General features: G+C 35.9%; 1 long non-coding RNA gene across 1 annotated transcript; it reads left to right on the top strand.

Annotated features, from left to right (window-relative positions):
- Nucleotides 1-6,537: 6,537 nt before the first annotated feature.
- On the top strand, nucleotides 6,538-7,487 carry LOC311078305. The gene is made up of 3 exons (XR_014605123.1): nucleotides 6,538-6,597; nucleotides 6,780-7,243; nucleotides 7,360-7,487. It is a non-coding gene; the product is annotated as an uncharacterized lncRNA (long non-coding RNA).
- The last annotated feature ends 4,930 nt before the right edge of the window (nucleotides 7,488-12,417 follow it).

Raw genomic sequence — 12,417 nt, 5'->3', positions numbered from 1 at the left:
CCACGGGAGAAGCAATCGTTAACGCCTAAAAGCTAACATTTAATTTATCGGTATGTAAATAAATATCAGGATAGCTTTTCCCCATGTGGAAAGATCTAATGAAGGAGAAAGACTTTGAAAGGGAAGTTGCCTGATTTCTTCTCGACAGGCAAGTCAAAGGTATGGTCTAAATTACAAGCTTTTTTCATTGCTTGGTTGTGTAAATCATTATATAGCTGGCATAACAGTACAAAAACATGTATCGTTAAACTCAATGAAGCGCTATTGGAAGCCATGTTGTCATAGCTTTTGACACATTAGGCTACCGCAGTTGCAACACGCATTTGAAAAAGCGAGTAGATGGGAGAACCACTAGATGGGAGAAATTCTTTTGGGAGAACTAACTTGTAGTTGGGTCTTTAACAAAAAAAAAAAAAAAAAAAAAAAGCCTCCACAATCGAGGAGGTCAAAGGGCATGCTTCCTGTATCATCAGCTCTCCCCAAAGTCTATTCATGCGGCCAGCAGACAGATTTTAAACACCGATTTTACACTTCTACATATATTTTGAGTAGATAACCGATAGTATATTCTCAGTAAAGGGTTTCACCCTGTGTGATTCCACACTGATTAAGGATAGTTCGGGGAATACAAGTTAAAATGATCTTAAACGATCGTATACTTATACTTTGAATTATGACTGATAAAATTAAATATTCGCTCAAGACCAACTTTACTTATGCCGGGTCAGTGATTTTGCAGATGATACAACTTAGTCTAAATAAGAGCAATGTGGAGTCCTCGGATTTCTTAAAAACAACACAACAACAAAACATTGTGACAAACTTTGACAACATGTTGTATGGACAAAAGATCTAAGATGACCAAGCACAGTTTTTCAACAATCAACAACTAAACGCTGTTTAGTAAAAATTCTACTTTAGGTTACCGTTAAACAAAATCATTACAGTAATCTTCTAAGAAAATAAATAGAAGATATGATTTTAATAAAAATTTAAAGATTTCTTTTAATTTTAAAATACCTTATTTAAACTTGTATGATTATGCTTTTAAATGAATTTAGTATAAACTCTGGATGTATTCTGTAAAAGGCGTTAGCAGACTAGATTTACTGTGACATTGTCCCCCGAGACTCATCTGGTCTGATACCCTGTTTCCTGAAGCTTCAGATCACACTGTGGTTTATCTCTGAAGGATCTGGGGCTGTAAGGTGTTTTTGTTTATATATTTATTTAGCTAAAACTTTGTTTACATTTTAGTAACATATGTTATTAATAATAATAATTTAATTTAAAATAGAGATTAGTTTATTTTTTAGAACCGTGTGTGTGCACAAAATGATATTAAATGATTTATTTATTTGTTTATTTCATTTTGAAAATGTACAAATGTAGTTTTCTGTGTTTAGGTGTACGGTACAAAATTCATTATAGCTATGGAAAGCCCCCACCATAAAAATTGAAACCCCGCATGGACAAAAAAAATGCTGATTGAATCTTTTCATATAAATGAGATTTAAAACGACTAAAAAGTACAGTTTTTCTACAATCTAAAGTTTTTGAACAGACAGACATTGTTTAATAACAATTATACTTTAGGTCACCATTAAACAAAATCATTAAAGTAATCTTCTAAAAGATAAATAGAAGATATGAATGTATTCAAACTTTAAAGATTTTATTTAAACAGTCTTTTAATTTTAAAAGATCATATTTAAACTTTTACGATTATGTTTTGAAATAAATTCAGAAAGATGACGGCACGCTAATTTACCAGAACCTGTCACAGACACACACACACACACACACACACACACACACACACACACACACACAACATACCATTTGTCTGGTGCTTCATGAAATCTTCAGTCAGCAGACTTAGATGAATTTTATTTTTATCTAAAACTGAAATTTCAGTAGATTTTTATTTTTTATTTTTTTATATACTTTTAAAGAACAGAATGTTTTTCAACTTTAGTTAAATTAGCAAGATAACCATTTTAATGTATACCCTTTTTTATGTAATATGATTTTTATTCTTTTGTTTATCAAAAACAATTGGATCAATAAGATATTTATTTTATAAGCATTTAATTATATACTTTTATAAAGAACTGAATGGTTTTCAACTTTAGTTAAATTAGCAAGATGGCTATTTTATTTTATACACTTATAGGCCTAAAGAACGGAATGTTTATGTAATATGATTTTTTTTTATTCTTTTGTTTATCTAAAACTGAATTAAATGGTTTCAGTAGATTTTTAGTAAGATATTATTGCATATTATTTGTGTGAAATATAAAACATGATTAGGGTAACTCTCTTTTTCTCACTTTCACTGTTACCTCAGGAATGTGGAGGGGGTCATGTCAGAGGACGCACACACACACACACACACACACACACACACACACACACACACACTACTCTGGCTGGAGAGGCATTCAGAAAAAACAGTGTTTTTGTTTTACAACTTTTAATAATGTATTGAATTTAAAAACATTATTACGACTTTTAATAAATGTATTAAATTTAATTAAAAAAAATAAAATAAAATAAAAACAACATTTTATAAAGATATCATTTAAACTTTGAAATAAATTTAGCCCTATTGTCTCATTCTGATCGCTGAATAAACCTAGCAGGAGAGAGAGAGAAACACTGACATTTATGTTATATTATTTTATAATCTTTTCATTTATACTTTAAACGAACGGTATGTTTTTTCAACCTTGGTTAAATTATTTTATAATCTTTTCATTTATACTTTTTAAAGAACAGTATGTTTTCAACTCTTTTTTTTGTGATAGGCTTTAGTATTTAGTAAAATCCTTATTCATTTTATTCTTTTGTTTCTCTAAAACTGAATTAAATGGTTTCAGTAGATTTTTGCTAAGATATTATTGTATATCATTTGTGTGAAATATAAAACATGATTAGGGACAACTCTCTTTTTTTTCACTTTTGCTGTTACCTCAGGAATGTGGAGGGGATCATATCAGATGCTGACACATTTCCTAACAGCACTTGTGATGCCATATACCCAGACATACACACACACATACACACAAACACATAACTGAACCGGACAACAAATTCAAACTTTCTGTCAAAAACAGATGTCTATCACAAACACAGAAAATACACCCAGCTTGTGTGCACAAGAGATAATGGGTGTGTGACACAGTCTTCAAACTTTCTGTTAAAACCACATGATCTACGACTAGCTAGGACAATAGGGCAAACCATAACAACAACATATGCCGGAAAGACACCGGTAGATAAAACTGTCAAAACACATGATCGAACGGTCAATATCACAATCCATATCCATATCTATACACGACAGAAAGGGCGGGACAGCTCAACGGTCAACCGGAAGGGCGGGGACCAGATGTCTTATCTGTGGGCGGGACCGGAAGTCATCAATCATTTTGACACATGGTATAGGGTTATAACTACTCATGTCAGAGGTCGCAGGCCTCCGGAGCAACTAGGGGTTAAGTGTCTTGCTCAGGGACACATTGGTGTCTCACAGTGGATTCGAACCCGGGTCTCTCACACCAAAGGCATGTGTCTTATCCACTGCGCCATCACCACCCATCAAAGTAATCACAAACTAGGCCAGGCAAAGGGTCAAAATCCATACAAAGACAGTCCAAAAACAAGAAACAAACAGGCAACACAGAGGTGCAATCTGACATCAAACAAGGACTCCATGACAAACACTGAAACAGACAGGGTATAAATAGACAGATACAAACAATGTGAGTGGGAACAGCTGAGTGCAATGAACAGTGATGAGTACAGACAAAGGATTATGGGAAATGCAGTTCATGATGTGGTGGTGACGGTATGGGGAAGAGACCTCTAGTGGACACCCAAGGAACACCAACCAGACACTGTGACACCCACTGCCACTGTAACGCAAAGTTGAGATGTTGCCCAGAAAGATAAAAACAGTAGGTGTCGGAGGAAAAGATACACAAGAGATGGCGTATTTCCCCCGTGTTTAATAAAATTACTCAAACGTCACACTCGTCCGCATACATGGGGATCGAGTGAGAAAAAGTATACAAACAAACATCCAACTCTGGTCACAAATATAAAAGGAAATAAAAGAAAGAGTACAAAGGTCAGTAGAGAGGTTATCTCTTCTCCTCACCTGTCAAATCTATTACTGACACTCTACACACAGTTCTCATTTTACCTCAGATTAACACAAAAGCACAAAGTGACCGTTACCACTTATGACCAACGACGGAAATAAGCGCAGTTACAATAGATTAATATGTGGGAGAGCGTTGCTTAGAGAGTGACAATATTGTATTGCAATAGATAGCACTATTATACTATATAGCAAGTCAACACAAAATCAAAACTAGTTAGCACATTATTTGCAATTGAAAATAATGACAAGATGGTTATAATTATACTTAAAATAGTTACAAAATAGATGAGATGATAATAAATTATACCATTAATTGTACCCAGCATATATAAAATGTGACCTGAGAGAGAGAGAGAGAGAGAGAGAGAGAGAGAGAGATACAAAGAAAAGAGGAAGTAAAGAGAGAGAGTCCCAATAAAGAGACCCAGAGAATAAAAGAGACAGAGCAACAGTTTCAATCTTCTTTTATCCTTTCCCTGACCATGTGACTAAAACCCAAATGTGAGACGTTCAAACTGACCAATCAGATAATTACAACTTCCCCTACTGTACTAAATGTGTGACAATTCATCGACCCCTGAAGTACACACATCTTGGCCTACAGTGATCACTATCAGCCCCTCTGTGCCTTTAGGAACTACAAATGGTCATTGTGGTGGAAAGAGGGGGTGGAAAACAGTAAAGCAAACGTCTTTGTTCATTTCAAATATCTTGGATTATATTCAATCCTACAATGTCTTTAGAGAGAATACAGATTTCTTTACCTGTGAGAAGTGAAGAGAGAATGATCAGTCCCAGCAGACACAGATCACACTTATCAGCCATTTTGTGTTTCTGTCAGTGTTTCTCTTCATTATATATAGTTACAGCTCTTCCTTTAAACATCATCAGCTCCTCCTCTGGTTGGTTACTTCCTCTCATCAAATGAGTGTTTAAAATCCTGCTAGAGTTGCTGTTTAGTGACACAATGCCACAGTGAAGTGTTGCTTTAAGTGTGTGTGAAACGTGTGAGAAGTGCATATATTGTGAACACACTGTCTCAACACACACATCTGCCCTGAACAGTTTATTGGCTACTTTTACACACGAGAGAATTACTGTTAGTCTCACTTCTTTATTTTAGCAGTTTCCCGCATGACGTTAAAATCTAGAAATACGATTATTACATTATTAGTGAAAAAATTGTTTTGTTACTGAAAAGGTAATCTATCTATCTAGGCTATCTATCTATTGTTTTATGGTGTATAATTTTAAACACCTTCTACCTTATTTTGTTTATTCTCAGGTTAGGTAAAGTAAGTCGAATTCGTTCTAAACAATAAGTATATAAATTTCCATACTTACAGTTCAATCGAAAGACTGCTCCGTGGTTTAGTTCAGCTCAATTCTTTATACAGCAGAGACTCACGGCAGGCTGCTTCTTTTTGTATTGATTATTATAATCATTAGTTATTAATTACTCATCATTGATTAGTAATTTTATTATTTCAAAATTAATTGGTTTACATACTAAATAACAAAACGTAATAAAAATAAATTAAAAAAAAGCATAAAATGAGCACTTCACAAGCCTCAACTGCAGGTGGCAGGCTAGGACAATTGAACTGAGGAGAGGCTGTCCGGGTTTACAGCGGCTGACGTTGACATATTACACTGTACTTTTTATACTTCATATCACACCCCCTTATCACATATTCAACCACTTATAGACAATTTATCCAATCCAAAATCTTGATCTATTGTTAACTCCTTCAGTCCTTCCAAGACCTTCTTATAAAAAGCCCTCCTCTCCTTTGTTCTTCTTTTCCTGGCTCGGATCCTTTGTTGTCTTCTACGCTTAGTCTGTAAAGGAACAGGTAATACTTCCATTTCTACTTTGCTAAGATATATGCTTTCTACTACCTAATGTTATTACTATCTACTGTAGGTTATTCTTGCATTTGATTAAATGCTTAAACATCGAATACAGTATAGTCACTTCTTTCATGCATTATCATAATAAAAACCTTTATAAAACAAGTTGCAGTGTTTTTCTTATACAACACTCTCTCTTACAAAGTTACAATTGTGGTTAATATCATATAAGCCTATACATATAAGGCATTCGTTATTACAGAATAAATTGCATATATTCCACTTACAAGGTTACAATTGTGGTTAATATCATATCAGCCTATACATATGAGGCATTATAATAGAATAAATTGCATATTCACTTAACACTATCTATCTATCTATCTATCTATCTATCTATCTATCTATCTATCTATCTATCTGCAAGGTAAAAGTGACATGGCCCCTTTAAGAGCGTTTCTTTGTGGGCGGAGTTGTGCACGCGATTAGATTTCCATGCGCTTTTTAAGACAGGAAGAGCTGTGGTTCGTGTGGGCTACTGGCTTTGTTTTCCGTTTGAGACTTCAAAGAAGGTAATCGCTGTTGCTACTTTCACTCCATATTCTGTATTTATTGTTGCCCCTTAGTAGTGATGGGGAAATGAAGCCCTTAGTAGTGATGGCACTGGTGCTTTCCCCCTCAACTGTATCATAAAATGTTTCATTACTCAAAACTTTTCAACACATTGCACACTAACGACATCTTGTGGTCAAAGGGTGGAGACGTCTCTGTCAGCTGAGAGAGCCAGTGGGGTAAAGACTGACGTCACCCCTCCTACAGCCCTGGAGTATGAGGCAGTCCAGGATGCTTTAGATGTTCTTGCCCCTTTCCGCCAGGATACAGTAGAGCTTTCGGGAGAGAAAAGGATGTCTGAAGATGCTTAAATCACGCTGTAATGAGCAAGCTAGAAGGCCTCGATTCAAATTTAACATCAGCTGGGGGACAGCCTTGTGCGGAGGGTCAGGGAACATGCAGCACATTTAGAATTAATACATGTGATGACCATACCCACGTTATTGGATCCCAGATTCAAAACAGTGGCATTCTTAAGTCAAGGGAAACTGCAAGAAGCGGTATCAAGATTAAAATCTGAATGCGCTTCTGTAATCAGAAGTTCTGGTCTCCATTCTGCTTCCACCAACACACCCCCAGCTCAGCTGCCAGCCTCTTCAGAAGCAGGTCAATCTTCAACAGCAAGTAGTATATGCCTTTGTTGTGTGAATGTTCACATTAGTGATTAGTACTGTGAACCATTGTTAATGGATTTTTTTTTAACTTTGTACCTTTATTATTAGGGTGACCTTTGGCCTCTGCTGGATAGCACGGTTGATCACAGTAGAAGGAGCTCAAGAGCAACAGCAGATGCTACTCTAGAAGTGGACCGATATTTATCAGAAGTGAATCTCACAAGATCTGAGGATCCACTAGTATATTCAGCCCGTTCTCATCCCAAGGCATCATATACTGACGCTTTTGACATTTCGTCTACATCGAACGCACATGGCACCCTTTAGCGTCAATATGAGACGCAGATAGATATGGGCCAGAAGGCGCCTCCTAGCGGGCTAACCCTAAACCTACCCCAGACCTAAATCTACCCATAACCGAACAAAGCTCTGTGCGTCTCATACTGACGCTAAAGGGTGCCATGTGCGTTCGATGTAGACGAAATATCAAAAGCGTCAGTATATGACGCCCTAGGATGAGAATGCGTTGGTATATTGGGCTCAACATAAGCATCAGTCTCCTCATTTATATCAGCTGGCACTGGCGTTTTTATGTTCTCCTGCATCCTCTGTTCCATGCGAAAGGATCTTTTCCAAGGCTGGAGAGGTTTTGTCCAAGAAGAGGAATCGTCTACACCCCAACACACTTCAAACAATTCTGTTCCTCAATAAAAATAATTTGTAATCCTTCCTTCACCGACCCCAACCTGCAGTGTTTCAGTTTGCTCCTCTATATCCCCAGTCCCATTTTATACCTAGGCAATGGACAAATGTCTGCTCAGGTCATTGGTTCAGTATTGATTTATTAGTCTGCTGTTTCTTTGCACAGTCGCTGAATGAATCAATGCTGAATGAAGCTTCGAGTAATGACCCTTTGAGTGAAGCAATGGGCTGCGAGGTCTCAGTGGTTCAGGAAGCCTCATTTCGCCATCACTAGGGAAGTGTCTCTTTACAGTGTGAGTCGGTGATGATGTGCAGGAGCGGTGAACCAGACTTCCGGGGAGAGGGAACGAGTGAGCGGAGCGAGCGGATCTGGTGACTCCGTGACACACTTATTACTGACCAGATTTACTTTATTTTTGGACTCATAGAAACAGTGAGCAGTGTTCATTTAACACTGGTAAATTTGCTGTGTAGAGTTTTATTGCACCTGCGTATAATGACAATAAAGACTATTCTATTCTATTCTATTATATTCTATTCTACTCTATTCTATTCTATCCTTTCCTACTTTATTCTACTCTATTCTTTATGGATGTATGAAACATTCACAATAAGATGAATATCATTCATTTAGAAACATGAATTTTCATTTAATGCTAATTTTAAGCATCATTAGTAGAGATATCTGCAATATGATATATACAAATAATAATGCAAATATCCTCTTATTTTAATGTTCATAAACTGTTAATAGTTTCACATTACAGCATGTTTTAATATTTTCCCCTGTCTAATCAAACCCAAACAGACATATATGACTGATGTTTTAAACCTCATGTTATTAAGTTACAATGTAATCACTTATATTATTTTACCATGGCTTGGAAGATATATTTTTTTTAACCTCAACATAGCATAGGCTAACCCCATCGCTGCTAGCTTACCTCTTCTCTGCTCTGCGTCAATAACAAGCTCTGTTCTCAGAATAGGTTAAACCAGATTTGAGGAAGTGAAACATGGTGTCGAAATGTTCAGCGTTTCCTTGTAGCTCAGAGTGAGGTAATGGACTCTCTTGTCTAGTGTTTAGTGCTGTTAGCATCCTAGGTCCCCTTTATTTTTTATTTTTCTTTCTTTTAAAAAAAAATTGAAAATCAGTAATATCCTTTCTTTCTGACCAAGACATAGTCCTGTTCTGAATCGTCTGGTTCCACATTGTCTGGTTCAGAGTCATCCTGATAGAAATCACTCTCCGAAAAAAAGACATGTACCTTTAAAGGAACACGCCGACTTTTTGGGACTTTGGCTTATTCACCGTATCCCTCAGATATACATACCATTATCATTAAGAACATCCTAGGTCAGTCTTTTTTTGTCTTTATTTATTTTATTTTTTTAAAATAAGTAATATTTTTTATTACTCAAATACTCCTTTGTAGTTTCTGCCAAACGTACTTCTGTTTTCCAGTGGCGGGTTTTAAAATAGAGGAGGCACGCACAATTTTACCGGTCGGATGTTTTAACTACTTTAAAATGGCTTTTTTGGTCACTTATATCTGAATATATAGAAAACGAGACAGACATCAAGACAATATAAATATAAGTTCACTCAGCTAGTCCTATCACTTGAAGCAGAAAATCCATCCTTCTGTCCTTTTAAATGTCCGTGTTAAAAGAGCACTTTCAGTCGTTTAGTGAAGCTGATTGCTGTAGCTTATATCCGACTTAGGCATGGGGTCAGAGATGAGGAACGATCCCAGCTTTTTCCCTCTCAACTTCCAGCACTGCACCTTTCAGAGTTGAGAAGCAACATCCAACCAAATCATGGAAACCTAAGGCCTTCTTCTCAGTCACCAGAACAGAGATCGAAATTCCTATAACTGGGATGAAATCCCGACTCCAGAAGCTCATACCATCTTAAAGCTGTAGATGACCAGATCGTTTCAACATCATTGGTGTGCATAAGGTACGAGCAGGGACGTGCACAGACATTTTGAGGGGCAGGGGCTCAAGTGAAATAAAGGGCACTTCTCATAATTACGTTTTTTTTTGTTTTTTTTTTAAACAAAAAAGTATATATATTAACGCAACTCTGACTTCCTTTTTAAAAAATTAATTAAAAAAAGTTAATTAATTTTATCTTCCTCAAACTCACGCAATTGTTTCATTTTCAAAAGATGTCTACAAAATAATCCGTTCTCACAGAAACCATGGTCTCCCTAGTATTCACTAGGTTTATAGAGCAGCAAAGGAAACCATTCCACAATGTGCATGTTTTGAAAACATTTTCTATGCTACTAGTTTCAAGTATATATGAAGAGTTCAGATGCAAAAGCCTCTAAGTGCCATCTGAAATTTTCTTCTAAAATGAGCATTTTTTTTCAAGTTCAGTAATTTAACTTAAATGACAATTAATAGGTAATTTTCATTGCCAGTAATGTGAAATAAGTGAACATAAACATACAAGCTTGATAAAAATGATCATTATAAGGAAATTTCAGATGGCACTTAGAGGCTTTTTCATCTGAACTCTTCATTATTTAGAATAACCTAAATAACTGCATCAAGCAGAGGGGCGTGTTTTACTAATAATTTATTTATTTTTGCACAAGGCACTACATCGTTTTAATTATTTTGGAATACATAACACTTTAAAATTAAACTTCCCAAAATAATTGAGTAAAAATTCAATAAAAGCCAATGTCAAGTATGTATTTGTGGTTGTATGGAATACTATTTTATAAAGGTTTAGAGGAAATAAAAAAAGTTAAATTACTCATAAATAAAAAGTGAATTTATAAATATTGTTATTTTTGAATGTTTAATGTTTACTTATTTCTACTCAGTTTTATTTATTAATGTACCAGATGCAGTTACTCAGATTTACTACATTTTTTAGAGTGTCCTCCATCTGTTTGCATCTGTAGATTTCTTCTAAATTCACCAATTTAGATTTCTAAATTTCAGGGGGAAAGACTCTTGATGTAAGTCATTAACTGGGGACGTTCTGTATGCAAATTAGGCGTCAACTAGTTAAAATGCGCACATTTGCATCTAATTAACAGGGCAATGCAGGTAAATAGGATAAACAAAATAACTAAAGCATATCACCTGGTGGTGATATATGCTTATTTTATTAGCTTATTTTATTACATGGCTTGGTTGAATTCCAATGTAGAATGCGGTCTGTTATTTCTTGATAACAGAATGCTGTGCGGAGTATAACAGACCGTTGCCATGAAAAACAGAGCGTTGCTATGGACTCACAGGATTCTAACCGTAGAGACAGAGCGTACTATTTTCTTTAGCGGAAGCAATACAAGTAAGGAATAATTGACGACAGGCCGTTGAATTATTAGAAAAATAATGCACACCCGAGGTGGTAATGCGGTCACGACGCGAAGCGGAGTGGCCGTTACACCTCGGTGTGCATTATTTTTCTAATAATTCAACGGCCTGAAGTCAATTATTCCGCTTATACTACAGTTACCACACCTCGAAACATTGTTCAGATTATGTATTTCAAGACGTTTGTAAAGTTTTGTCATTAAAACGCTCTTGTATGTAGGACTAATTTCTTACGCATCTAGTCCAATGCCTCCGTTGCTAATTCCAAAACGTCATTTTAGAGTTAGTAACGGAGGTTTGAGCCACTGATAGCAGACTAATGCTGGGACACACGACTAGCTGACACATTCTCTGACTGTTTTCATCGCAGCAGCAGATTTTAAACACGACTTTGAACACAGACTGAACGCGCTGAACACGCGTTTGGACATGATCAGTCATAAGTATCAAATTACATAACCGGCCTTAGTGTGTCCCCGGCTTTATGCAGTTATTAATGCAGCAGTTATAGAGAGAGATGTTGCAATAATGAGACAGAAAAGCATTTGCGTCAATATTATTATTTATTTATTAATTTAATTCGTTTTAATTAATTCGTTCATTCTTCTTTTTTTTTCATTGACAGATGGCAGTAGACTATAGCCAAATAAATGAAACACAAAGCCCAAGTGGGCCTATCAATAATTATTTATTTGTTATTATCTGCAATAAAAATCCGTACTGCAGGACTATCCATTTATTTAGCCTATATTCAGTTTAATTTTCTATTGATTATAATATAGATAGGACTATATACTTTATTTATTAAAATTAAACTGCATGTTTCTATTGATTGTGAAGCTAGACATTGAAAATTGCAGATCAAGCGCATGGGGCTGCATGTTTTTTTCTTGTTATGAATTGTATCCTATTTTCCGTTATTACAGTTAACTACGCGAAGTGATATGGAACTGTAATGCGGTCAAGACCTGCCTGGAACTACTTTAGCCGTGCGTTTCCCTGAAAATAATGCACACCTTAGAACGTTCGTCAACCAATCAGATTCAAGCATTCAACGGCCCTGTAGTATAATCGGGTTTAACAATCGGGGGAGAGGGAGCGCTTCAGAACTCCTGACCT

This window comes from Abramis brama (genome assembly GCF_963993115.1).
Source record: "Abramis brama genome assembly, chromosome: 1".
Lineage (NCBI taxonomy): Eukaryota > Metazoa > Chordata > Actinopteri > Cypriniformes > Leuciscidae > Abramis > Abramis brama.
The sequence above is the reverse complement of the archived record's forward strand: the minus strand, read 5'-3'. Positions and strand labels throughout refer to the sequence as shown.